Consider the following 27,041-nt stretch of genomic DNA (forward strand, 5'->3'; position numbering starts at 1 on the left):
GAGAGAAAGGGAGATGGTAAACACTGGATGCCTCTTTGAGTCCGTCATCTCCTGAATTCCGAACATGCTCACAATTTCACCACAGCAGGCCACAACGAGCCTTTCACTTTGCTTTAGTGCTGCTGTGCATTAAGTCAGACGGAGAATGCATAATCCAAAAAGGAGCACCAAAGGCCGGCAGAGCGCGTTTGATGAGAATCGTTTGAAAAATTTGTAGATGAGCAGTTCCACCATTTCGCTTTTTATGAGCATGGTTAATAAGACGAAGGCCCGAGCTGTTTTTTAGCACTTTAACTAAATGAACATCACCCATTAAAACTACATTAATAATAAGATTCCAGAGCAAGCTGTCAGCCGTGATTGAAATAACCGGATATTACTCTTCAGTGTTTTTAATAGGGGCTTAGAGGGGAAACCTCCATTACAGTTTCTGAAACATGACAGATTTGATGGAATCATTAAAGGAAATTTGGAAAACAAACTGCAACAACATGCATTTCTGAAAGGATGAGCATTATGGCTTATCATATTTCATCAGTTTTCAGAAAACTGCATTTGCTAACTTGAAATCTATCAGTTGTAATATTTCAGTCAATCTGTCAAGAAAATGAAGGCCTCTCTATCTCATTAATCCACTCCACTAACAAACTGTCTCTCCATGTGTTTGACGCAGGGGGAAGCAATCAGTGAGATCTCAGCCGATCAATTGCTTTCAATCTGGTGTCCATCCCGCTTTTTTCTTCCTGCTCACTTGCTCCTGTCTTCTCCACTGTATACTCACCACAGCTCATTGTCCTCTGTGTCTGAAGAAAGTGAAGAAATGGGCAAGTTTGCCTGGTACTTTCTTCTGTAAACTTCAGCATTTTGAAGGAACATTGTGTACTTTCTTTATTCTCTTGTGGTGTAATATAGTCTGAGTTGCTTCTGAGGTGGGTAGTAAAAGAAACAACCCAAATCTATCAGCATTTCTCACAGAGCAAAATCAAAAGCAGGAACAAAAGTGAAAATGTTAGCTATTTAAGTATGTGGTTCATCTGTTAACCATGTTATTAATGCAGTGTTAGAAACAAAATCAGTTTCATTTCTGGTCATTTTATATTATCGTTTCTGCTACAGTGTTTAATTCCCCTTTCCTGCTGGTAACTGTTTAGAGCCAAATACTAGGGTGACCATACTTCCTCTTTTTCAGGACATGTCCTCTTATTGTGTCCTCTTTTTTATGAAAACCAAAATATGGCTAAACTACCAAATCCAACAATAGTTAATAGCATTATGCTGACATAAATTCAATAAAGTATATAGTATTTATTCAAGAAGGAAACTGACATAGTTATGTTATTAACCAATACTGCACATGTTAAAAGAGGAATTGAAAAATCTGATTTTGTCAAAGTTCGAAATGATTTTGTTCTTATATCATTAGGAAGAAATATTATTTTTTGCTTTTTGTTTTCATTCTCTATGAACTGCTTTGATCCATGATCTCTCTCTCTCTCTCTCTCTCTCTCTCTCTCTCTTCTCTGTATTGGTGGGGGTTAGTGGGGTTAGAGATTCTGTCTGCGGGACAGTTCTTCTCTGTTGGCCTCTGACATCTCATTTGCCCATGTCAGTCTGACAGGGGGCCGCAGAGAGGGGCTGGCCAGCATGTTTGCTCAGGCTTTTGATGTCTGTCCTTTATGTGTCCTGAATACAACAGTCATGTCTCCTTTCAATCTTTCACCACTTTTTACTGTCTCTCTCTCTCTCTGTCTCTGTAGGAGGGGGTTGAATTACTTGGCCTGCTTATTGAGTCATAGTCACCCGCTTTGTTCTGTTGTGCTGTATGCAGGCCAGAGAGAATCAGTGAGAATCTGACCTTGTGTGACAGCGGAGGAGGGGTCAGGGGGAGAAGGAGATCAATAGACAGTAACTGAGAGAGAGAGAGAGAGAGAGGAGAGAGAGAGAGGAGAGAGAGAGATGCTGACAGTTGTGGTGAGTTTTGTCAGTCTTTTTTCTCAGGGTTGCAGTCATCCATCTCACTCTGTCAAAAGCTTCTCACAAAGACTTTCAGATAAGAAATCAGAGATACTTAGGTCAGTGTATCATTGCTGTCAAAACAAACCTCATATCTCTGAAATAAAAACTACACAGCAGAAGACAAAAATCCATATTTTATTTAATTTTAAATTTGAGGGACAATTCATTTTAATCCACATAAAAGTTATATCATATGAGTATATATCGCTGCTGTTGGAACAAAACCTCATATCTCTGTTTTGGACGTTTTTCAGTTTTTGACATAATTTCGAAGTCATTGTGTATGAATTTCATGATGAATGGACCAAAATAAATGGCTCAAAATAACTTGGAAAAAAATTCTAGTTCCATTGACTTGATTAAAGTAAAGTAAGTATTTTGCTTTTCCTGTGAAGTTATCATTTTGGAGATATAAGGTTTTGTTCTGACAGCAGCGATATGCAACTTTTAATTACCATCTCTGTCCTTATGTTATAAGCTAAAAGCAACATAACAGACAATTTACATGCAGACAACACTATAACAAGCAGTTTTCAAATTTTATATTCCCTATTGACCAGTGGCCTATAACTATGATCTATGGGCTCCAGTACCAAAAATCCAAAAAAATAGTGTCTCTAAAAACATTCATTTAAAAAGTTGACTGGGTGAGCAGAAAATGCGCAAACATAAGAAAAGAGTTCCACATGATTAATGACAGTCAGTTCTTTTAGGTATTGTTTATGGAGTGGAATTCATGCTAAATTGAAAAGCAATCACTGCAAGTGGAAAAACATGACATGCAATGCACACATTACATTACGTTTCCATAGTTATATGCAGAATACGTGACAAAATGAAAAACAATAACTCTATGACATTGTTTTGATGACTCGACCTCTTTATTGCATAACAACGCATAAGGATTTGCATTTTAAAGACAAAATGCTAAATTCATGTCAGAATTGAATACAATCCACCTTGAAATATAATGAAGCCATGACCATATTGTTTTCCATGTACAGTACTTTAAACAATTTTCCTTAAATGCAATCATAACAGTGAAAAACAATGTATGTATATATATATATATATATATATATATATATATATATATATATATATATATAGATAGATAGATAGATAGATAGATAAATTGTCACTGTACAAAAAATAAATCACACACACACACGTCATCTAAACCGCTTATCCTTCTGGGTCGCGGTGGGGTGCTGGAGCCTATCCCAGCTGTCATTGGGCGGAAGGCAGGCTACACCCTGGACAGGTTGCCAGTCCATCGCAGGGCAGACAGACAGACATACACAGTCACACCTAGGGGCAATTCAGCATGTCCAATTGGCCTGACTGCATGTTTTTTTTTGGACTGTGGGAGGAAACCGGAGTACCCGGAGGAAACCCACGCAGACACGGGGAGAACAGGCAAACTCCACACAGAAATGACCTGGTCGCCTGGCCGGGAATCGAACCCAGGCCATTCTTGCTGTGAGGCGACAGCGCTACCCACTGCGCCACCGTGCCGCCAAAAATAAATCAATAAACAAAAAATCTTTTTTGGGTTTTTATTTTTCTTACATCCTTTGAGCACAGCCACTATGCTTTACAATTTGTGAAAATTTTATTTATTTATTTGACCAATAGAAATTTTCCAAGAATGCTTGGAATAAAACCTTTTTACATGAACTTACATTGAAAATAAAGAATGCTTTTGCCTTCTCCTATAAAGTTGTCATATACATGTACATGAATGCACATTTATGTGCATGTGCATGTATGTAGGTTAGTGTGTTTATCCTAATTAGTACTATAAAGTGAAGTTATACATTATGCAAAGCGCACTTATGTAAAGCAGTGTAAGACGTCCATTTGTTTCTTGATGTTTTATCACACGGCAGCACTTAAGGAAGGATAATGCACTTCTCTCTAATTCACAGAAGATTAGAAGAAAAAACTTGTTGATGAAGCATATATGGAGGCGTACATGAACGTGAAACAGTTTCATTAATTTACATCAGGATTTCTTTAGAGGAGGAAGAAGAAGGAGAAGAAGAAGAAGAAGAAGAAGAAGAAGAAGAAGAAGAGGAAGAAAATTAGAATCACGGTAAGTTACTTTAAATGTGAAATCAATGTGTTCTTTTGCAATTTTGTCTCATTATTTTTTGATGTCTTTTCTGAGGAACTGATAGGACCCAACCATCTTTGGGCTTTTGAAGAGTAGTATTGTCTTGTTGAGAGGATTTCTCTGTTGGGTACTTCGGGTGTTGATAAGGTGTTGAAAAGTGACAAAACTGAGAGAGCCTGGTTAATCTCTTCAAGGCTGTGTGATGTAGGTCTGAGGGGGTTCTGTTTAGGAAAACTGTAACAGAGGACACCTGAGGTAGAGTGCAGATGCAGTGTGTAGTTCAGATGTAATGAACAGCACACTGGCCAGTAGCTATGGCCAAGTGTAGTTTGGCCTTCTGCCATAGCAGTGTGTGTAGCCAAACTTCTTAAGGTCAAGTGTGTCCACTCTGCAGCAGTCTTGGCAATGACCCTGGGCAGTTATTCCCAGTTATACAAAACCTGTCTACTTGAATAAGACAGACAAACTGTATAATCCTAAACCGATAAAGCTAATATCTGTTGAATTTACATGGAAAAACTTCCAAAGATGGCATAAATAATTTCTGGAATTGCCTGAAAAACAAAGAAATATATTTTTCAGGTTTTTCAGCTATAATGCATGTGCTTACAGTATGCCACTCTTCATTTATTAAATTTCCTGTCAAAACAGTCTTCAACTACAAGTCATTTTCAGCCTCAGGAAAAAAGACAGAAAGATGTATTTAACAAAAAATTACACAGAAGCCTCAATAATTGAATATAATACCTATTTTTCAGCATTTAGTGTACCCACACATTACCTTTGTTACATTCTCTATTCCTTTCAGTCTTGCTTTCATTCTTTCAACAAAATCTGAAGGTTTTTATTTTATATATTTAAAGTTCATTTCTAGAAGTTGGTTGCATTTTCTGTCTTTTTAGATCCAAGAAAACCCAAACACATTCAATGATCTGGGGTCTCTGGGGTGGTCAGTCCATTGTTCTAAAAACACCAGCAGGTTCTTTGTTTGATTTGCATATTTCCTTTATTGTTGTCTATTTCTTTTCTTGACAGCTACACATCCTTTCAGACTCATAGTGTTGAGTTGTCATCTCACAGTGGAAGGATAGACAGAAACACCTGTGGATTTTTTCAGATCTGAAGCTAAAGTTGAGTTTGATTATCTCCTGCCTTCCAAAGATGAAAGCTTGAAGTACTATTTAACTGATGGTGTCAGTTTTGGTGGTATACTAGCTCTTGCATGGTCATTAGGAGCCCTATTTTCTCCATAATTTTTACTATTTTTTGAACTCCAGTGTTGGAAACTCCTGTTTTTTTTCTTTTACTTTCATTTGACTTTCTCTTTCCTTAAGCAAGTAGATGATTTTATATCTAATCTCCTTGGAAATACCTCCTGAAAAATTCACAGTTTCACAAATTATTTCACTGAGCAGAACGTCTACTTAACAGCTGTTTTCACTGGGAGTTAAATAGGCCTAAATGAAGGGTTGTTTCTGAATTTTGCACATATGTCCTCAACAAAGCGGCAAATGTTTAATGAGACCAGCGCTCTTTAGAAATGATTCTGGGGTGTCTCCCATCCTCCCATTTTCATAGGATCAAGCTCTCGAAATGAAAACAAAATGAAATGATTTTGTTTTAGCACATTCTGAGCGTTCAGGTATTTTTTTGCTCTCGCTCCAGTGTTTCACACTCTCCTGTAAATAAAGCATAAAGGGCCCATATCCTTACATTCAGAAAAAGGCTTTGAACAAATATCACTAGAAAAAAGTAGAACTAAGCAAACATGTCTATATAACTCAATGAACTCCTTATGCATCTCTCTGTAAGCTAAACCGCATCATACACTTTAATTTCAGTGATCCTCTATTTTAATCGATTTTTTTTTTTATCTCACAGTTTTTTTTTTAAATATGTCTAAATCTTTCTCAGCAATACTTTTCTCAGCAAGACTATGTGATGCATCAATTATTTATTGGAAACAGGCTTGTAAAATACTACATATTAATATATTAATTCATCCCCCACAAGCAAATTACATTTTAAAGAGAGAGAGAGAAGAGAGAGAGAGAGAGAGAGAGAGAGAGAGAGAATTTAAAGCTTTGATCGGACATTCTTTGCTTAGAAGTGCAGAATATTTAAGTATGTAAGGTGTTGCTTCTTCTTATAAATACCAATTTCAGGGTTCTTCCTACATGACGTGGAGGTTGTTTAAACTCTAAATTTCTTTAGGGGAGCAATAGAGCAGGGCCCAATAGAGAAGGGCCAGTGTCCAGCACAGTTTGGAGGTTTTCCTACTTAACCACACCCACTAAACCTGCTAATTAACAGAAAAATGCAATCAGGTGTGTCTTAGTAGGTAAATCATCAAACTGTGCTGGACACCGGCACTCTAGGACTGGAGTTGTGCACACCTGCAAAAGAGGTTCTTCTATTGCATCACACACATTACCCCTAACCCCCCACTGTAAGGTGGTCTAACATTTCAGTGATGTTAGGAAAGGCTATTTGGTTCTGTATTTCACAGCCTGAATGTAAGCCCCATTCATTAAGCCTTTGTTCCAAAGCATGATCGTCAAATGGTCCACTTAATAACTTCTTTAAGGAATGATCTTCAGAGCTTCGGCACTATTTCATGCTGAGGACTTTTGAAGCTTCATAAGCTACGGCTGCATTCTTCACATTTCATCATTTTCTGATACGTTTCAAAATAAAAAATGCATCTAGTGTACTTGAAGATTCCACAACCATTCCACATTCTTCATTTTGAGTGGCAGTCGCATAGCCTTATGCATGAGCTGCTACTTCATTTTATTAAACAGAAAGCTAAGTATGCTCACTGCAGCCCTCTGAGAATTCTCTCTCTCTTTCTCTCTCTCTCTCTCTCTCCCTCTCTCTCTCTCTCTCTCTCTCTCTCTCTCTCTCTCTCTCTCTCTCTCTACTCTTCTTCTATCTTGTGCTTGCTTTCTCTCTCTTACACACACACTCTCTCTCCTCAGGGGATGTTGCTCTTGAATCAAAGAGAGGAGTTTCTGGAATATACAATGTCCTGTTGCTCTTTCATGTTATTTGCCCTGGGTCTTTCTCTCTCTGTCTCTCTCTCTCTCTCTCTCTCTCTCTCTCTCTACCCCATATAGTTAGACCCTGTTCAGTTCTTCACTGGCAACTTTATGAGCTGACAAACTGACTACTTGAACTGCTACTACTACTACTGCTACCAACTGATCATACATTAACAATAGATAGTAGAGATAAATGCTAAAAAGGATGAGAAATGAAAAGCTACATGCACTCCTTTATCAGTTGTAGCTTCTCAGTAACGCTATGATCAATTCCAGTATTGGCTTGGTATAGTAGCTGCAGATTGCAGATAATCTAATCTATCATCTAACTCATTATACAACAGTAATTAACCATGCCTATTAAAGCTGAGCCTCCAGTTTGGGCTGTAAATGTCAAAACTCAGTCAAAAACAAGGCAAAATAACAGTACTATTGTGCTGTTTCTTGGTCACTATTCAAATTGAAGCTAATTTGTTAAATTGACTTTGGCACAAAAAGGTCATTCTTTTAATTCCGTCCACTGAAACACATTTAGATGACTCTCAGGTGAATTTGACCTACTGACCAGAGGCTTTTGCACAAACTTGACTTATGGATTCCATGCCAGCTTGAGTGCATGTTTCATTAAAACAAAAGAGATATCAAGTTCTAACAAATTCAGAACATTTTTTGCCCCAAAAGTTTAGTCTACGTTTAGTCTGTACATAAATTTGAGTTAGGAGATGGCAGACACTTTACACCTTCACAAATATGTATGATTTTCTGCAGTTTAAGTCTTTTGTCACTGTATTAATTTGCATGGATTTAGTAATATTAAACTCAGGGCAATTTCATTTTAAATATGTGCAAAATCTTTTTTAGAAATCTGGTGCCCCATAATTTCTCCTGATTCCAGTCGTCTGGAACGATACGTTCTTTTGTGTGTCACTTTTAGGGCCAGAGCCTATACTTTATGTGCTTAATTTGTCTTTTATTACCATAATCACTCCTCAAATCACTGGACCAAAGAAAGTTGAAGACAGAAGCAGTGATGCTAATAATCCTCTGAGCTTTCAGTTCATTAAAATGCTGGAGCCTTTAGGTAAATCCATGCTTGCACGCAATCTTGGGGACTGAAATTATTTTTGCTATTATTTCCATTTCAGTTGTTTTAGGAAAGAACACTGGATTACAGCTCTTGTTGCTATTGATACTGTATGTGTGCCTGAAAGTCCTTTTGAAGACCCTGTTTTTGCACTAATTATAATCTATCGGTCTTGGTAAGACTGAATCTACCCAGTGGCCTCACAAGCTTAAGTAAGTGCTAAGAGACCACCCTTTTGTTTGTTTAATTTCCAGTCAAAGCAGCTATTAAGTATGTGATATTTTTTTCAGCATCCAGAAAAAAGTAAAAAATTTATATTTTTTAATGCTTCAAATCTATGAGTATTTAATTTGTCCACTTTTTATTTCACTCTACTGCCACTTTAACTCCCTCCTAACAAAGATTTTGGCCTTCAAAGTGGCACTTTCACACAAGCACCTACGAAAACAGTTTTACAGACTGATAAATCTAAATTTAAGATCTTTGGAAGCAACAGAAGGCAGTTTTCTAAACAAATCAAACTGTAATAAGTCAGACTTAGTCAGATGTGTGCAGATAAATTGTGAAAAAGAGGCTTTACTAGTTTGTCCAAAATCTACAATTGAGGTCAAAAAACAGGTCAAGGTCTCAACCAAAACAAGCCAACATTATACAGACATGACAAAGATAAATCCAGGCAAACAAAATCCATAAAGGGAACAGGCAAAAGTGAGAGTCAAAAATACAAACAATGACTCAGATACACAAAGAGTAGAAGAGAACACAGTCAAGAATGCTCAGTAGCTCAATGAATGAAGCAATACCTCACAACTAACCTAGTCTACAGCCTGGGATTATAAACTTACCTGGGATTATAAACTTACTTACTGGATCTCTGACAGGTGAAACCTGGTGAAATTGACTTCACCCAGAGGGTTCTGGGAACTGGAGTCCTGAGACTCATGGCTGGAGGGATGCCTGACACAAAGACTCTTCAAGCCATTTCTATAACAATCAGTCAAGCCTGATGGAGGATCAGTGCAAGTTTTGGGATGTATGTAATGTTGGAGGCATGTGGGACAGTTGCAAGTGTGAAATAGCTTTGTTTGGGGTAATCCAGCTCTCATCATCAAAACAGGAGGGGGTCAAAACACAGACAGGCATCATTAGAGATGTATCCATAATCAAGGACCAGAAAGACTGGAAACTGGCTAAAAACTCATGTAATAAAACACACAATAAGACAATAAGACTTCACAAACAACTAAACCTAACAAAGGGGTACATAAAAGCGTTTTTAAGTCCTAGAATGATCTGCAGATGTTTGACATGGAGGAGTGGGTGGAACCATGGTGCAACTGGAAAGGAAAAATAAACAAAAGCACATGGCCTAGCCACGTGCACTACAGTGCAGGCCCAGAAGGGGTTAGTCACTGATAATGCACAACATCTGGAATCAGTGAATTGTTTTTCACTGAAGGCATCATGAAACAAACAAATTTTAATAAATCATGAAATGCCTTCTGGATATATTTGATTGAGAAGAAAGTAATTTACAGCAAGATAATGACCCGGAACTGAGAAGCTCAAGATGTACTTATCAAGCAAAAGAGCTGCTGGTGTTCTCAGAATGATTGACTGCTCACCCCAGAGCCCAGGCCTCAACATTATGCCATGCACTTGGGATTGGATCATGAGAAGCAGAAAAAGACTTTGGAAGCATTGAAAAATATCCTTTCTTTGGAAAACTAAAAGCAAGTCTCCAGAAAGGAATGGAAGCTGTAATAAAGGCAAAATGTGGATACACTAAATTCTGAAAAAAAAAATGGTATTATGTTTAATTATATAATTGTCTGTTAAATATACATTTTCTACTTTTTTCTGACATTGAAAATGAAGAACATGTACTTAATGGCCTTTATAAAAAGATTAAATAAATTAAAAGATGGTCTCTGACTTCTGCACAGTACTATATCATCACTGTCCAAAGAAAACATGTATCTCCATTTTTGTTGATTTTTCTTTTTCTACGTCATTTCAACACATGAGCTGTCCTTTACACTGTATGATTTTCATGATGAATGGACCAATAGAAATGCTCTAAAACCATTTGGAACAAATTCTCTTTACATTATCTTACATCAAACGATAAGAGCGTTTTTGCCCTCTCCTGTGAAGTTACTATTATGGAGATACTTGTTTTTCTTTGGACATCAACGACATGCATTGTGTTGAGATCTAAATGGAGCTGCTTTCAAACTCTACATGTTTTTTTATTTCCTATAATTAAAGTGTTCATGTCAGTGACCATTGATAAACTACCAACAGCCTCTGAAATAATATCTCTAGTTCTCTTTGGTATGTACAAATTTTTACTTCTCTAAGATAATAAAGTGATTATATATCAAACAGGACTATATGACTTTTGCTGTGCTTTGATTCCTTTATCATGCTGAGAAGTCTTAACACTCTGAGAAGTCTTAACAGCTTAGCTGTTGAATTTCTTTCTGGCAGTTTCACTTGTCATCTTCTGATACCTGATAGCGACGTTGCTGAAACCCCGCCTCTCTCAACAGTAATATGTATCCATTTCTAACTGTCACTGGCTGCCATCGAAGTCTGTATAAATCCTCTCTGCTGCGATGGATGGGGATCATTGCAAAGTTTTGCTGAATTATATTTTTGCTGAAGTTGCCAACTGTGGAGAAATAAGAGTCTGCCTCCCTTATCTGTCTTCTTATTCTCACTTTCCTTATCTTTCATAGATTGAATTCCTTCAGAGCTATTGGAGGCCCCCAAACTGTTTCTGTTACTTGTCTGCCTTCACTTTGCTTTTTAGTTGTTATGCTCAGTTGCTGGAGTTAGCATCTTGCCCCTTTTTGTCAAGGTTCCACTGGCCTACTGAGTTATCCATGGCTCATTGGATTCAGATGGATTTTTCTCTTTTCAGTGTTCTTAAAATCTTCCATTTATTTATGAGCTTTGTTCTCTCCCTTTTGTGACGCTTTTTTATCTGTCTCTTGTGATTGCTCACACATTTTCTCCTTGCTTGGGTTCACCTGCTCTAGGTTTCCCTTTAAATTTTCAGGATCATTGTACAAAATTCTGCATGTAGGAATCCTGGGTGCTTGTTCCATCTGGTGTAGTTTTAGTCACTGAGTCACTCTCATTCTTAAAGTGTAATGGACCGAATCACACAAACAGGCTCTCTTCACCTAGAATTTCTTGTTCATTTCACAAACATCTTTGTGATCTTTTATTTTTAGGGCATCCTTTCCTTTCCCAAAACTGCAGGAATGATGAGCCACTGAGAAATATGTTCTAAGGTAGCGATCTGCACACTATTTTTATGTGAGTACACCTCTACCACATCCTTATTTGACAGGAAAAAAGATTCTTATCAATAATTGATGTTGTTTTAAATAGTCTGTAATCTATTAGCTTAATTTGATGTCATGTTTATGTTTTCAGTGGTCTGGCTGTGTATTTGTCAGGCATTTTCAGATATAATCATTATAGCATTTATGAATTTACATTGATAATGTTATAATGCACTATTTAACCTGTTGATCAAAGCTGCTACAAATGATTAAGAAACTTGGGAATTGTTTTCTAGCAATGCTAGTGCTCCTTGGGATGTTTAAGGGCACTGTACATAATTTGTTTTTATTTAAAGCATTAGTAACATTCAGTAGAAGGAGGGCATTATAATTCATTATTAAGCCCTATTAAGCCAATGGCTATTGAATTTACTGGCTGCTCATTACTACTATATCAAGTCATAACTAGAGTAAATTCATCATTTTCCAGAGCACTTTAATTTGTGCTTTTTCTATTATTACTTTTTGCACAACATTTTTTGTAATGTGCCCTTTTAAGCCAGAACCTAATAACTAACTGGCTTTCACTACTGCTTTATTATGCAGTTATTACAGTGAATTTATTTCTTTTATTTGTGTATTTTCACAACATTTTGTAATGTAATTGTAATGCTTTATTAGGCCTTATGAAACACAAAGTTATGCTTATGATGTACAAAGCCAATTCCAAAAGACTTGGGACAGTTAGTAAAATGCAAATAAAAACAAAGTAGTAATTTATAAATGTACCTTTTGAATAAAAACTATAAAAAGACAACACATTTAATGTATTTTTTTGTAAATGTGTGTTATTTCTAAAACTAAAACCTCCAAAAAAGATATGACAGGGGTAGTTTAAGCCTAGAAATGTAAAATTTTCAAAAAAACTTCTTAAACAGGTGTGCAATCATGCTTGATATGACAGAAACATCAGGAAAGGCCTAGTCCTTTAAGAGCAAGGAGCGCTGTATTAAAAAACAGCATGTTAGGAGACAGAACCGTCTCCTAATGAAATTGTGGAAAATTATTAAGCTCAAAATATGACAACAAAGGCCCTCTTTCAAAATCCTCTTTCAAAACTGGATCAGTTTATGTCTTTTGTGGATTATTAAAGGTTTTTTAAAGAAAAGGAAATGTTACACAGACATAAATATGCTCCTGTCCCAACCTTTTTGGAATGCATTGCAGGCATTCAATTATGGAAGAGCATATTTTCGCAAAACAACGAATTTCATAAGGTGGAACATTGTGTTTTGTACAGTTTTCAATTTGATACAGGTCAAAAAAGGAATTTACTAATCACTGCTTTGTGTTTTTATTAGCATTTCATATGCTGTCCCATCTTTTTTGGAATTGGGTTCGTATAGAAATTGATGATGAGGCATTACGACATATGAAAAAAATCTCTAAAATTGCTTTACACCTTAAAACCTCAGGCTTATTACATACTAACGTTTATTATTTTGTAATTACAGGGACCTCAATGGAAAATGGTTGAGCTATTCTTAGGCTATAGAAGTGTGTCATAAAACTTTGGGCCCATTTAAGGGGTTGTGACTTTTTTACTGTTTAATAAAGTAGTAATGAACAGCCAGTTAATTACTAGCTACTGGCTTGAAGTGGCCTAATAAGAGAATTACAAGGGCATTATAATGTTTCCCTCCACTGAAGTATTATCATATTAACTGTAGATTTAAATCCATTGTATGTTATGTAGTGCATACTAAACACTAAATACACACTAAAGAACGTCTACCTAATCTGAGCTGGGTTGTATAATAAATATATAACTCTGTTTCATGATCTTTACTTTTTTAAGTTTAAGCCACAAATATATTTTTGCATGCTTGACTCTGTTGAAAGGTTAACTGACAGTTCTTTCAATCAGTGGTGACACAGAACTCTGTATTCTCATTACTAAAGAAAGATGCAATAAATTAAGATGCAGTAATAGTTTAAAAGAGATTATGACGAACCAAACCAGGCACCTCAGTTTTCCCCTATTTAATAAACTTATGTTAAGTTCTCTTTTCATGAACCTTTAGTGAATTTTAAATTAGTATAGAAGCACAGTGCTAGTATTCTCTCCAGTGCTTTACTACAGGCTTGTGGAGCTGGTTAAAATAGTAACTTCTCATTTGTAGAAAGGTGAAGAGTGCCTTGGGAGTCATTTTCACCAGTGGGGATGATTCCACAGGACTAGACAGAGAAAGAAGTGGGTAAGAGATAGAGAGGGAGAGAGAGAAGGGAGGGAGGGAGGAAGGGGGGAGGATAATGAATTGGGTGTTTGTTAGTCAAAGCAGCCTCTCTCCTCTGAGATCAGGCATCATTTGTAAGTGATGCAGGAGTTCATTCATCATTAATTACCACAACCATGTCAGACAATGTTATTCTCCACTACTTACCTGTGGGATACACTGCAGGCGAAGGTGTGTGTGTGTGTGTGTGTGTGTGTGTGTGTGTGTGTGTGTGTGTGTGTGTGTGTGTATGTGCACACACATCAATTTAAACCTTATTTGGTCCTGTTGTTCTTGTTGGTGGGAAGGTGTTTTACACAACAGCTTAGCTATTCTTGGGCAGTCGAGAACAACAACTACACACAATTATACTTAGCATTACACAACACACACATACAGTACAGTAGAAAATGTCAGACATCACCCTTCATTGGTTTAATTTCTAGTAAACAGTCAGTAAGTACAATTGTTCATTTATTCAAGTTGAGAAGAAAAAGCAGAAAACACATTGAACATAAAATTATCCAGAAGCATCAAAACCTGCCATCCTTTTCCGGGAGTCTGAGTCCATGGTCTTAGCCCGGAAAAGGATGGTATGCCCACTCCAGGTAAGGGGAAAGGACTTGCCCCAGGTGGAGGAGTTTAAGTATCTCGGGGTCTTGTTCACGAGTGATGGGAAGAAGGATCGTGAGATCGACCGCAGGCTGGGACAAGCGGCAGCAGTAATGCGGTCGCTGTACCGGACTGCAGTAGTGAAGAGGGAGCTGAGCCGTAAGGCGAAGCTCTCTGTTTACCGATCGGTCTACATCCCGACCCTCACCTATGGTCATGAGCTGTGGGTAATGACCGAAAGAATGAGGCCGCGAATACAAGCGGCGGAAATGAGCTTTCTTCGCAGGGTGGCGGGCTACACTCTATTTGATAGGGTGAGGAGCTCGGCCATCCGGGAGGAGCTCGGAGTAGAGCCGCTACTCCTCCGCATTGAGAGGAGCCAGCTGAGGTGGTTCAGGCATCTGATCCGGATGCCCCCTGGACGCCTCCCGGTGGGGGTGTACCAGGCACGGCCTAGCGGAATAAGACCCCGCGGTCGTCCTAGGACCCGCTGGAGGGATTATATCTCCAAGTTGGCCTGGGAGTGGCTTGGGGTCCCCGGGAATGAGGCTGGAGGAAGTTGCGGGGGACAGGGTCATCTGGGATTCTCTGCTCTCCCAACTGCTACCGCGACCCTATCTGGACTAAGCGGTTAACGATAATGATGATCAAAAGCTAAATACAATGCCACTTTTTTAGTATGTAGTGTTTTCACTCCTTGCTTTTCTGAAATCTTCCATTATCCTCAGCAGACTTGCTTTCAAGTTGTCAAATCTGCAGGGATATGTTTCTACAACACCAAAGTTCACTCTTAGAAATTGGTTGTATTTTCAGCCTCTCATTGTTCAAGTAATAACAGATATGTTAAGTAACGTTAAGGTCTGGACTCTAGAGTGGTCAGTTCACTTTTCTGAGAACAAAAGCAGTTTCTTTGTTTTTATTTCCAAATTTTGCGACCCAAACCTAATCCTAACCCTAACCCTGGCCCTAATCCTAACCCTAACCCTGGCCCTAATTCTAACCCTAACCTTATCCTCAACCCCAAATTTAATCCTTACCCTCATATGACATGTTACTGAGAGTCTGTTGAGTGTTTGTTTCATCTAAAAAGGACCATGCAAAATAACATCACCTTGTTTTGTTTTGTTTTTACACCATGTGAGACTCCAGCTACCCTTCTATTATATCATGATGAATGCATCAATATAAATTATCCAAAACTAGACTAAAATCTTGTTATGTTAATGTACTTAATAGTCAGCTTTTTCCTGTCTCCTATGACATTACCATTTCAAAGATACTAAGTTTTATTAAGACAGCAATAATACTTTGTTATACAGAGCTGGCATTGGCTCTTCTGGTTTGGGCACAATGGAGCCCAATTCAAATTAGATTATTTTATATCAGCAAACTGCAACAGAATCAAATTCACTCCATTCAGTTACAGCTGACACTGAATTTTCTGAGTCTTGAACACTTAAGTTACTCTTGTGCCTGAGCTGCTGTTGGTCAGTCAGCATTTTCACTTGTTTGTAACTGATGAACAGTGGCTGGACTGTAAGCAGGTCAAAAGCAACAATGTCACCTATGGTCAACATATGCTCACATGACTTTTCCTTTAAGCTTAATTCCACATTTTCAATGGAATCTCTGCCTCTGCACCTGAGTGTGTCTGTATGTGCCCTAGGAAAATGGAAAAGTGTTGGAGAGAATGGATCAATAAGTGCTGCATTGGAGAGAGAGGGAGCGAGAGAGGACACAGATAGAGAGAGAGAGCAGCAGCACAGCTGATTAAACAGAAGAATGCACAGCTGCCTTTGACCTCTCTTACAAACTCCATCATCTACTACTGCAAGACACAGCCAATCGATTACATCTCTCTCTCTCTCTCTCTCTCTCTCTCTCTCTCACTCTCTCTCTCTCTCTCAGCAGACAGGGTCTGAGGCTCAGGGTACAGGTTATAGCCTGCTTTCTTAAACAAATAAATAAAACAATAACAAAACCACTGACTTAAAAACAATAAAATAACTAGTATGACCTGTATTACCTGCATACATCTACTGGTCAAATGTTAACAAAACTCCCAGTCTCCTCACTGATATCTACTAAAACAAAATAAAATAATAATATTCCTTGCTGACCTGCAAACCTCTATCAGTGAAATGCTACTGCTATAGACAATAAACCACCGGTTTCCCCATTGATGTCCTTTCAGAACGAGCATTCTACCTACAGCATCTCTCATTATTTAATACAGTACATTTAAACTTTGTTCCCTGTATACAGTTCTTTTTGTCTGCATCTGAACACGCCATTGGTGCTATAAAACTCTTTTGGGACTGAACGCTCTTGTAAGGCCTTAGCTGTCTGTTCTGGCACAGTACTGCTTCTATTTCTGTGCATCATCCACTAAAAGGCAGCTGCTCTAGCATGGTGGAACAGCTAACCTAGAAAAATCCATTGGAGAATTTTACAAGATATAGAGAGAATGAGAGCATGCAAGACCTGTTGACCACTAAAACCATCACCATCAGATAAACATTACTCAAAGCTTAAACCTTTGAGAGAGAGGAGAAAATCAAGTTCCACATTACTTCAGATCTGAAAAAATCTACAGGTGTTTCTGTCCATCCTTCTACTGTGAGAAGATAACTCAATGCTATGGGTCTGAAAGGATGTGTAGCTATCAAGATGGTGTTCCTGAAAAAAAAAAACCAGACAAATAAGAAGAAAATCTACACTACACCACTGAAACTGGACGTCTGCCAGGTGGGGTAAGGTTTTATTGGCCAATAGACCTAAATTTGTCATTCAGGCTCTTTGGATTGAAGCAGAAAAGACTGAAACTGAACTTTGGAAGTGTGAAAAAATATAGTGCAGATTTCTTTGAGAAACAGAAAGCAAGTCTCCCAAAAAGAATAAAAGCTATAATAAAGGTAAATAGTGATCTCAAAATACTGGGAATTAAATAAGTGAAAGGCTGGTCTTTTTCTCATTACTGAATATAGTTTTGATTTTTTTAGCACGTTTTTATTACTACACAATTCCATATGTGTTCTTGCCCACTGTTGATCTCTTCGCTACCATTCTAAAATGTAGAAAATAATAAAAATAAGGAAACCCTTCCATGGAAAGGTTTATTTTTGACTACTTCTATAAATTCTAATGCAAATTTAGCATTTTGTGGTCTACACATTTTTCATATTGTAGTGGTGCATGGCCTTCACAACAATTCATAAAAATCTCTGAATTTTAAAATAACACTGGCACATCAGTTCTTTTGTTTCACATACTGAGGCAGGCCATTTAAAGTAATGGGAACAAACAGCTAGGCTAGCCCCTATAGTATCGGCCTTCAGTTCTATTTTAATGTCGACAGCCCCAGCGCACCAAGCACATTGTGCAGAGGAGCCTCAGTGCTTTGAGCAGTAGAGTGTAATTAATAGCATTAGATGTGAAATAACTACCAACCTTCCAGCAGACTTTGATCCTTGCAGTTAGGACAGGAAACAGGAATTTCAGCCAAGGTCTTATAGGACTATTGTGTTTGCTAGAATCATGTGGAAAAAAGTATTTTTTCTGCCACAATATTAATATTCCCCATTCCACTGTGTATATCGCAGCTGTTGGAAGAAAACATCACATCCCCATTTTTGTTGTTTTTCAGTTCTTTACATAATTTGAAAATGCCTGTCACCCTTTACATTGTGTGTAAATTTCATGAAGAATGGACCAAAAGAAATGGCCCAAAATGACTTGGAAAAAAGTCTGGTTCCATTGACTTACATTAAAAATAAAGTAGGTTTTTTCCTTATCATTTTTGAGGTACGAGATTTTCTTCTGGCAACGGTAATATATAGAGGTGATAGAGAATACAGTTGGATTCACAACAAACAAGTATCCAAAAGTGCTGCATCTAAATTGATTGACTCAAATATGGCGTGATTAGAGTGAATGCTAGATTGTTAGATATAGATAAAAAAAATAGCAGTCTTTGGTCTTTTATTCAGCAAATCTATATTACTCTGATTTTTTCGATGTGTTTAATGCACCTGATATAAACTAATTAGTCTTAGTTATGAATTACTGCACTTGTAATTTGTTTATTTAACATTACCTAACCATTAGTAATGTAGTATTTAGTGCGTCTAATGATAAATACATTAGCTAAGGATTGTTAGTTTACATTTAATGTGAATACAACATTAATTAATGCAGCTGCTACCTGTTTACTAGCCATTATTAGTGCAGTACTTCATGGATTGTTCATGTTAGCAAATACATTACTAGTCAACACTTATTATAAAGTGCAACTATTCATAGATAGATAGATAGATAGATAGATAGATAGATAGATAGATAGATAGTTCTGGCAGGAACTTCTTCGATTGGATGAGATGCCATGATTAACCAGTTACAGTTGCTGAATACTCTTACACAATGGTATCAATGATTTGATAAGTCTCCTGACCAATCAGAAGCCTGTAACAATGTATTTTGACATAAACCACAGTGGGGCCATTAAAAACAGTACAGTCTCTATTCCATCTGAAACTTGGCCTTGCAAGCTACTACTGAGTACATGGAAATACCAGAGTGTAAAGGACAAAACCTGCCACAATCTGCACTCTGGCAATCGAGTTACAAGCTGTAATCTACAGTCTCATCTTTAACCATCATAAATTATTGAGTAACACAGGTCTCGGTTCAGCTGGCTGAACAGAAATACAGCTTTGCTATTCCCTTTGCAGCATTCAGCGCAGACCTCTCTCCTTAGGGTCTATGTAGAATATTAACAACTTGTTCCCCCACCTCTCTGTTTTTCTCCCTCTTTTTCATGAGCACACAAGCACAGAGTCTACTCTCAGCTGGCTCCTCCAACATTAAAGTACAACTCAAGCATTTTTCAACCTAATCTCTAACTCCTGCTGCCGTCTCGCAACCATCAATTACCATGGACAACAATTTTGCTGTGTTTTCTTGTGCTTATAAAAGAACAGAAAAGCCGTTGCCTCAAAACTCCCTTATAATATAGAAGTGCTGAATTCCATGAATAAAAATGTAAAATATGTGACTCTATAATGTGAATTCAAAACTGCAACCATTATGCCCTTAACAATGCAGAGAGTGCCAAAAGTTTATAACACCTGTGCTATAATGCTCATTTCTGCTGGCACCCCTATGGGATTGAAGTTAGTGCTAAGCTAACAGTGATTCATGTGAACATATTTTGGCTAATCTAGATTAAACATGGACATTTCGAACAACTGATTCAAATGTATTGATCAGGCCACCACTCCTACTCACAGTCAGTGATGTATTGAGGATTCCAGAAGGCATCGTATATATCAATACATGATGATTATACTAAATAAACATGAACTAAAAATTACAGATATGTTTTTAGAAATCATTAGGCCCTCATGAAAGTCTAGAAGTATGTGAAGGTTCCCCATTGATGTTTGTAAGAATGGAGCTGCACATTTAAAAAGTAGTCTCAATTGCTATTGCTTTCTCCAAGGTTTCCCAGCATACATGCACAATAAGACAAAAACCTGTGAGTATTCCAGCCACACCACATCACAGATTCCTACCTCGGGGACTTTCAGCTTTTGGGTGAAAACTTTCATGAATGCCTTGACTAATGAATTTATAGAAGAGGTAATACTTGTTTTGCAAAGCATTTACTGATGGAATTCAGCAACTGCCCAATAGCTTAGACAATTACATTTCATGTAAGCAGGTTTTCATTCCTTTTCTGTGTTCAGGGAAATGCAAAGATTCTTCCATTGTGATCAAAAGCATGTGACAGATGTGATAAATAGAGATATGATTGAAAATGCTTAACCTTTGAACTGTGGCCCCATTTTTGCCTGAAATGGGAAATGGCATACCCAAAGTAAAAGCAGCACTGTTCTCACACACTTTGGGCTACAGTCATTATCTTGGTCTCATTGGAAAATACAACTCTCAGGTTTTTTTTCCTAACCATCAGAATTATGGTAAGAATAACTGACACATAGTAACTGAGGCTAGAATGGAGGAGTTTATTTGCCTGACTTACAGATTTCTAAACTCTCTGACTTTTGCCATGTTATTTTTTTGAATAATGATGTCTCTGTGGAGCAAGGCATTTAAAATAAATTACTATTTAGTCAACACCGCTCATCCAGTGCTTATGTTGCAAATGAGATGATCATTACTGCTGTGAATGACATCATAAAATGGTCTGCAGGAACTGAATCCTGAGATTTCAAGCTGCGATATACCGGAAGTGAATGCTTCTACAGAAGACTTCCAGCACTGGTACAGTGATCTAGAAAAGGTTAACAAAGTCACTGAAACAGACTCAGTATGCCATGCCCTCCCTCAGACTGAGTTCTGCTGGTTGAAAGTGCTGCTGATGGAAATAAAAATGCATTATGCATTATGAGTATCAGACACAAGTCTCCTCTCCTTTTGTACGTCACTACAACATTTTCTGGCATCTTGGATGAATCATAATGAATCATCTGTGTTTGACATTTGTGACTGAGATGCTAACTAAGGTGCTGCTTCCTCTGTCCCTGATATCGTCAGACAGCTAGATCCTGTCTCTGTGCTTTAGTATCAGGAGAAGAGTGTTGGGTAAGTTTTTAGAGGCGTTTAGCTCAGTGAAATAGAATGAGTGCTGTTGACTGAGGCAGATGTGTGTGAAGAATTTCATTTTTTCAGCACAGACTGAAAAAATGAAGTTTCACACTTTGAGACTATTCTATTAGGTAAAGCCTTCAGCATTGTCTCATGGTGCACCTGTGATGCCACTCCATAGAGGACCATTTTTGTCCTTCCCTGATACTCAACCAAATGTTTGTTAAATGCAACTGAAGTTTATGTTGAATGTAAAATACATGTATTCAGTCTCATCCTAAACTCACACTTAACTTTAACCAGAACCTAAACCCAAACCTAAAACCTGATGCTAACTCTAGCACATTTCAAAATCAAGATTTACAAGATTGATTATTAATAAATTGAGCATTTATATGTACTTTATAGAAAACCATCAAAATAAAGTGTGACATCTTTAATGGTTTACTTGTGTGGGCAGTGAGCAGTTATTAGATCACAAAAACAGTGACAGAAATGGCTAACCCTTAAAAGGCCAGTGTTGTATTATGCGCTTATTTACCCTAAGAATAGCTCAACCAGTTTGCACTGAAGCATGTGTAGTTACTGAATGACAAGCCTTAGCATGTAATAAGTGTTTTAAAGGAATTAAAGGGATACTCCAGCCAAAATGAAAAGCGTGACCAGGGCTACATCTATTGTAAACATGCTTACTTGCATCCCAGTGGTGCCACAGTAGTCTCTAAAGACTAGGAAACCCCTTGCTGATGTCACCTGAAGATGGGACTCTTGAAAATCTACCACTGATTGTGGGTGGATTTTTGAGGGTGAGTTGTTTGAAATGCTTATTTCTGTCATGCATCGACCCATGTCACAAGACAACTTGGACTTCATTTCCCAGAACCCTCAGGAGGATCACGTGACGACGCAACTTCCCTCCGACTCAACGGACTTCATTACCCACAATACTGTGGGGAATCACATGACCTCTGATGAGATCACACGCTCCTATCAGAGGTCGTGCTCACCTGGATACTAAATGTTTGCACCTGTGTTTAGGATCATATGACTTAGTCAGATTAGCTTTTAAGCCCGGGCTTTAGTTTAGCTCTTTGCGAGGTATTGCTTCTCCACAAACATACTGACCGTTTTTTCCAAGTGTTGTTTGATGTACGTTTATGACCATTATTTCGTTCTTTGACTTTGCCTTTTGTACTGTTGCCTGTGTTTGCTGATCAGTGTTTTTGGACCTTTGCCTGTTTTTTGACTTTGACTTTTGACTGATCAGTGTTTTTGCCTTGCCCCATTTTGACTTTGTCTGCTCGGTGATATGATCACCGCTTTGTTTTTGGTTTGTCTTTTGGATTTGACCCACGCCTGCCCTTTGACCACGCATCTGCCTAGCCCTATTAAAACACCTTTTGCCCTTTGCGTCTGGTTTCTGACGAATCGTTCCAATTTCTAACGTTCTTGCTGCACTGGATTTTTTTTTTTTTATTAAAAAGGTTAGTGTTTGGGCTACCTTAAAATTTTGAGTTAATTGAATTTTGAATATAAAGAATGTGTGTTTTTTAGAAAAAAATGATATTTTGACCAGATTCAACATGTTTTCACTTGCATGGATTTGTTACAATGTGTAGCACAGCTGTAGGCATGGGGAGTTTGGCTGAAGTGTTTCGTTAGGACACAAATTAGATTTTAAAAAGTTTTACTTTTCATTATATGGGTGTCTATTTGTATGTATTCTAATGTTGCATAATGTTTTTACAAGCAAAAACACACTTACTTTAAAATGAAGTTTTAAATGGTTTTCTTGGCTGTTTGAAACTTTTGCACAGCACGATGAACATGTATTTATGTGTGTGTGTGTGTGTGTGTGTGTGGTGTGTGTGTGTGTGTGTGACTTTCTGAGCTGTGTTCACTTTGCCCTTTGATACCAGTATATAGAAGCAGGCGGAGGCTGAAACAGTAGCTTTCACACATCACACCTCCAAATCCGACTGTGTGCACAGCATGACTCCTCCACACACACACACTCAGATGTACATTTTGCTGAGTCTTTATTACACATTGAGATCACACAGTGAGGACCCTAGAGGATTGTGGGACACCTGCAGTTTTTCTACAGCAAGATCGATGAAGTGATTATAGATTCAGTAATGCTGGAGAGTTTTGGAATACTGGACCTGAGAGTCTCTCCTGCATTCTCTCTCTCTCTCTCTCTCTCTCTCTCTCTCTCTCTCTCTCTCTCTCTTGCTCTCTCTTTCCCCAGCAATGAGCTTTTAGTGAATGTCCATCAACTCAAATCATTCCATTCCAGCATTTCTTATATGAAAGCAAACACACACTGATAGGTTTGTAGTCCATCTGTTTCTCTGTATACTTTTTTTAGCCCCCTTTCACCAATAACACACACACACACACACACACACACACACACACACAAACATATGTATGTGTATTTCATGTGAAGCAGGCCTAGGGCAGAGTGCCTACAGGTGAGGCTACTGCTGTGACAGCCTGAGATAATAGTGCTATTACACTCTGCCCAGGAGACACTCAGGTCACTTCATAGAGAGCTGTGTTATAATGTGTCAGGCATGACCATGTCTGTTAGATTGGTGCCATGACCCACATCAATATCTGCTGATATGTGTCAGCCCTGTAGGCTTCAGTGGAGACAAAAGACAATGGAGTGTACCAGAGCTGGAACATGATGTTTTACATTACTTAGGTAAACTTTTGCATAATCTTTTGCATATTGTAGATGACATTTTTCTTGTTGTATTCTTAAAAAAGAATCTCATCTGCTTACTTTCAGATTACTTTAAATTTCTTCTGATCCTACATATTTCTCATGTGCCTCCTTAAAAGTTGCCCTTCTTGCTGTCAAAAGCACATGTAACTATTATCAACAATAGAGACACAACTATAGACACAACTAAAGAATTAGTAGAGTGATTTTCTACAGTGAGGTCATCTGTTCAAAAATAAAAAAAATAATCCTTCATGTAATCTGATTATGTGTATTTTCAAAGATATCCTACTCCGATTACAAGTACTTGACTTTTATAATCAGATTACATATTCGGGATTACATGTAGGCTGGCACTGGTACTACTCACTGCTCACTACGTTACAGTGAAAAGTCAGAGTGGACTCTTTGGAGAAAAATGACTGATGTACACAATAGTGCCACAAAAGGCAAATAGGCATCCATTTCGGTCAAAGTCATTAGTTCCCTAAGCCAAATTTCAACTGAGATAATTACAAATATTTTATGTTCCAGAAATATTTTGTTTTCAATAGATATCGGTGTGATTATATGTGTGGTTATATGTATATTTATTATTAGGGGTTTCTCCATTATATTTGTCAAGTAAGTAAAAATAATTCTACTGTAGTTGTTTATCATGCAGGAAATTTCCTCAGCATTGTGAGGTATAATAGAGATTACAGAGAGTTAACACTGTAAGTAATACAGAGCGCTAGATCTTTAATTGAAGTATAATAGAGAGCCAAACTTTAATAGTAAAATAATAAAACTATGATAGAGGAATAGTAGTGAGTTAGAACTGTAATAGAGGTAAAACAGAGAGCTAAAGGTATAATAGAAAGAAAATAGAATTAGAAAGTAATAGAAATAGCAAAGGGCAGCACGGTGGCGCAGTGGGTAGCGCTGTCGCCTCACAGCAAGAAGGGCCTGGGTTCGATTCCCGGCCGGGTGACCAGGGTCGTTTCTGTGTGGAGTTTGCATGTTCTCCCCGTGTCTGCGTGGGTTTCCTCCGGGTACTCCGGTTTCCTCCCACAGTCCAAAAACATGCAGTCAGGCCAATTGGACATGCTAAATCCCTAGGTGTGAGTGTGTGTGTGTGGATGTATATGTCTGTTTGTCTGCCCTGCGATGGACTGGCGACCTGTCCAGGGTGTATCCTGCCTTCTGCCCGATGACAGCTGGGATAGGCTCCCCACCGCGACCCGGAAGGATAAGCGGTTTAGATGATGGATGGATAGAAATAACAAAGAGCTAGAACTGTAATAGAAGTAGAAAAGAGAGCTAGAACTGAAATAGTATAAAAAAGAGCTAAAAAAAGAAAAATAGAGATCTACTGTAATAGAAGTATTAGAGAGGTAGAACTGCAAGAGAATTCCAATAGAGAATTAACCGTAATAGAAGTGTAATGAAGAGATATAACTGTGATAAATGATATCAAAGTGCTAAAACTGTAACAGAAGTATGTTAAAGAATTGAAACAGTAATTATAGTATAATAGAAAGCTAGACCAATAATAGAAGTACAGCACAAAGCTAGGACTGCAACAGAAGTGTAATATTGAGCTAGAGCTGTAGTAGAAAGCTTAACTTCTAATACAATTATAATAGAATTACAACTTGAATAGAAATTGAGAGTTAAAACTGTAATAGAAGCATAATAGAGAGCTCAAACTGTAATAGTATTATAATGGAGAGTTAGAAGTGTAATAAAAGAAAAACAGAGATACAACTGAAATAGAAAAATAAATTGACAGTAAATAAAACTGTAATTGAAGCATAAATGAGAGTTAGAACTGTAATAGAAGTGTAATAGTGAGTTAGAACTGTAATAGTACAAAAACAAAAACTTTAACAAAAACATTAAGGAGAGCTTACATTGTGATTGAAGTAAAATAAAGAATTAGACTTGTAATAGATGTATTATAGAGTTAGAACTGTAATTGTACAAAAAAGAGAGCTGTACAACTCTAACAAAAGTATAAAAGAAAGGTAGAACTGGTATAACAGTTTAATAGAGAGCTAGAACTGTAATAGAAGTATAATAGAGAGTTAGAACTGTCATAAAAATATAATAAAAAGCTAGAACAGCAATGGAAGTATAATAAAGAACTGAAGCTGTAATGAAAGTATAATAGAGAGCTGAAGCTGTAATGAAAGTATAATAGAGAGCTGGAGCTGTAACAGAAGCATACTAGGGAGCTGGAAGTGTATTTTAAAACAAAGAGGCTGTGAAAAACTTTGAGTTCTTATTGCTCTTCTTACAGCTATGATGTAATTACTGCTGTTTTTGTCTTGTTAGTTATGAATTGCACGTACTGTAGGATGGAAGTAAGCATTTATCATTTTAAGGAGAAACCTGGAAAGTGTGAGACTTTCAAATATCAGCCAGACCCACTTGTGTGCTCCAACTTCATTAGATACACACACACAGCTTTACAAACTCCCTGTATAAATCCACCTTACCTCAGAGAGAAAGAGAGAGAGAGAGAGAGAGAGAGAGAGAGAGAGAGAGAGAGAGAGAGAAGATGGCCTCCTTTTCTTATTCAGTAGACACGCTTGCTGAGCTAGTTGTTTTCAGATTGTGCTTTCTAATCACTTTGTGTGCATGGTGGAGCGTGCTGTACTGTACACTGCACTGAGGGAACAAACTCTTTGTTCTATTGCTGCATCCTGAGGGAAGTCTCTCTTTCTCTCTCTCTCTCTCTCTCTCTTTCTCTCTCTCTTTCTCTCTCTCTCACTCTCTCTCTCTCTCTCTCTGGGTCTCTCTCTGGGTCTCTCTCTTTTATACTCCCAAAAGTGTGTGTCTTTGTATTGTTGTGATGTGGGTCAAAGAGAGCCATTATTGAGAGCAACACCGACCACATGACTGCTAATCCTACTGAACACAGTGCAGTGTAATACTGAAAGTGCAGCACATGTACTGTCTTAACACAGCTGCTAATGTGCTGCTAATCATGATAGTTAATCATGCAGTGCAATGCTACAGCCAAAATTATACATTTTTCTTGTACAAAAATTGTACAAAATTGTACATTTTTCTTGCAAATTTTACCCTGCAAAGTCCACTTATGACATTTATGGTTTATAGTTCCAAAAATAATTTATTATAACATGACATTACATTTTCCAACTTTGGTTTTCTGTCTAAGTATTATACAGGCCATTTTTGTTTCTGCACCTTAAAGACTGGTATATCATTACTGTCAAAAAAACTTCACAGGAGAAGAC

Source organism: Colossoma macropomum, unplaced genomic scaffold, assembly GCF_904425465.1.
Source record: "Colossoma macropomum unplaced genomic scaffold, Colossoma_macropomum, whole genome shotgun sequence".
Lineage (NCBI taxonomy): Eukaryota > Metazoa > Chordata > Actinopteri > Characiformes > Serrasalmidae > Colossoma > Colossoma macropomum.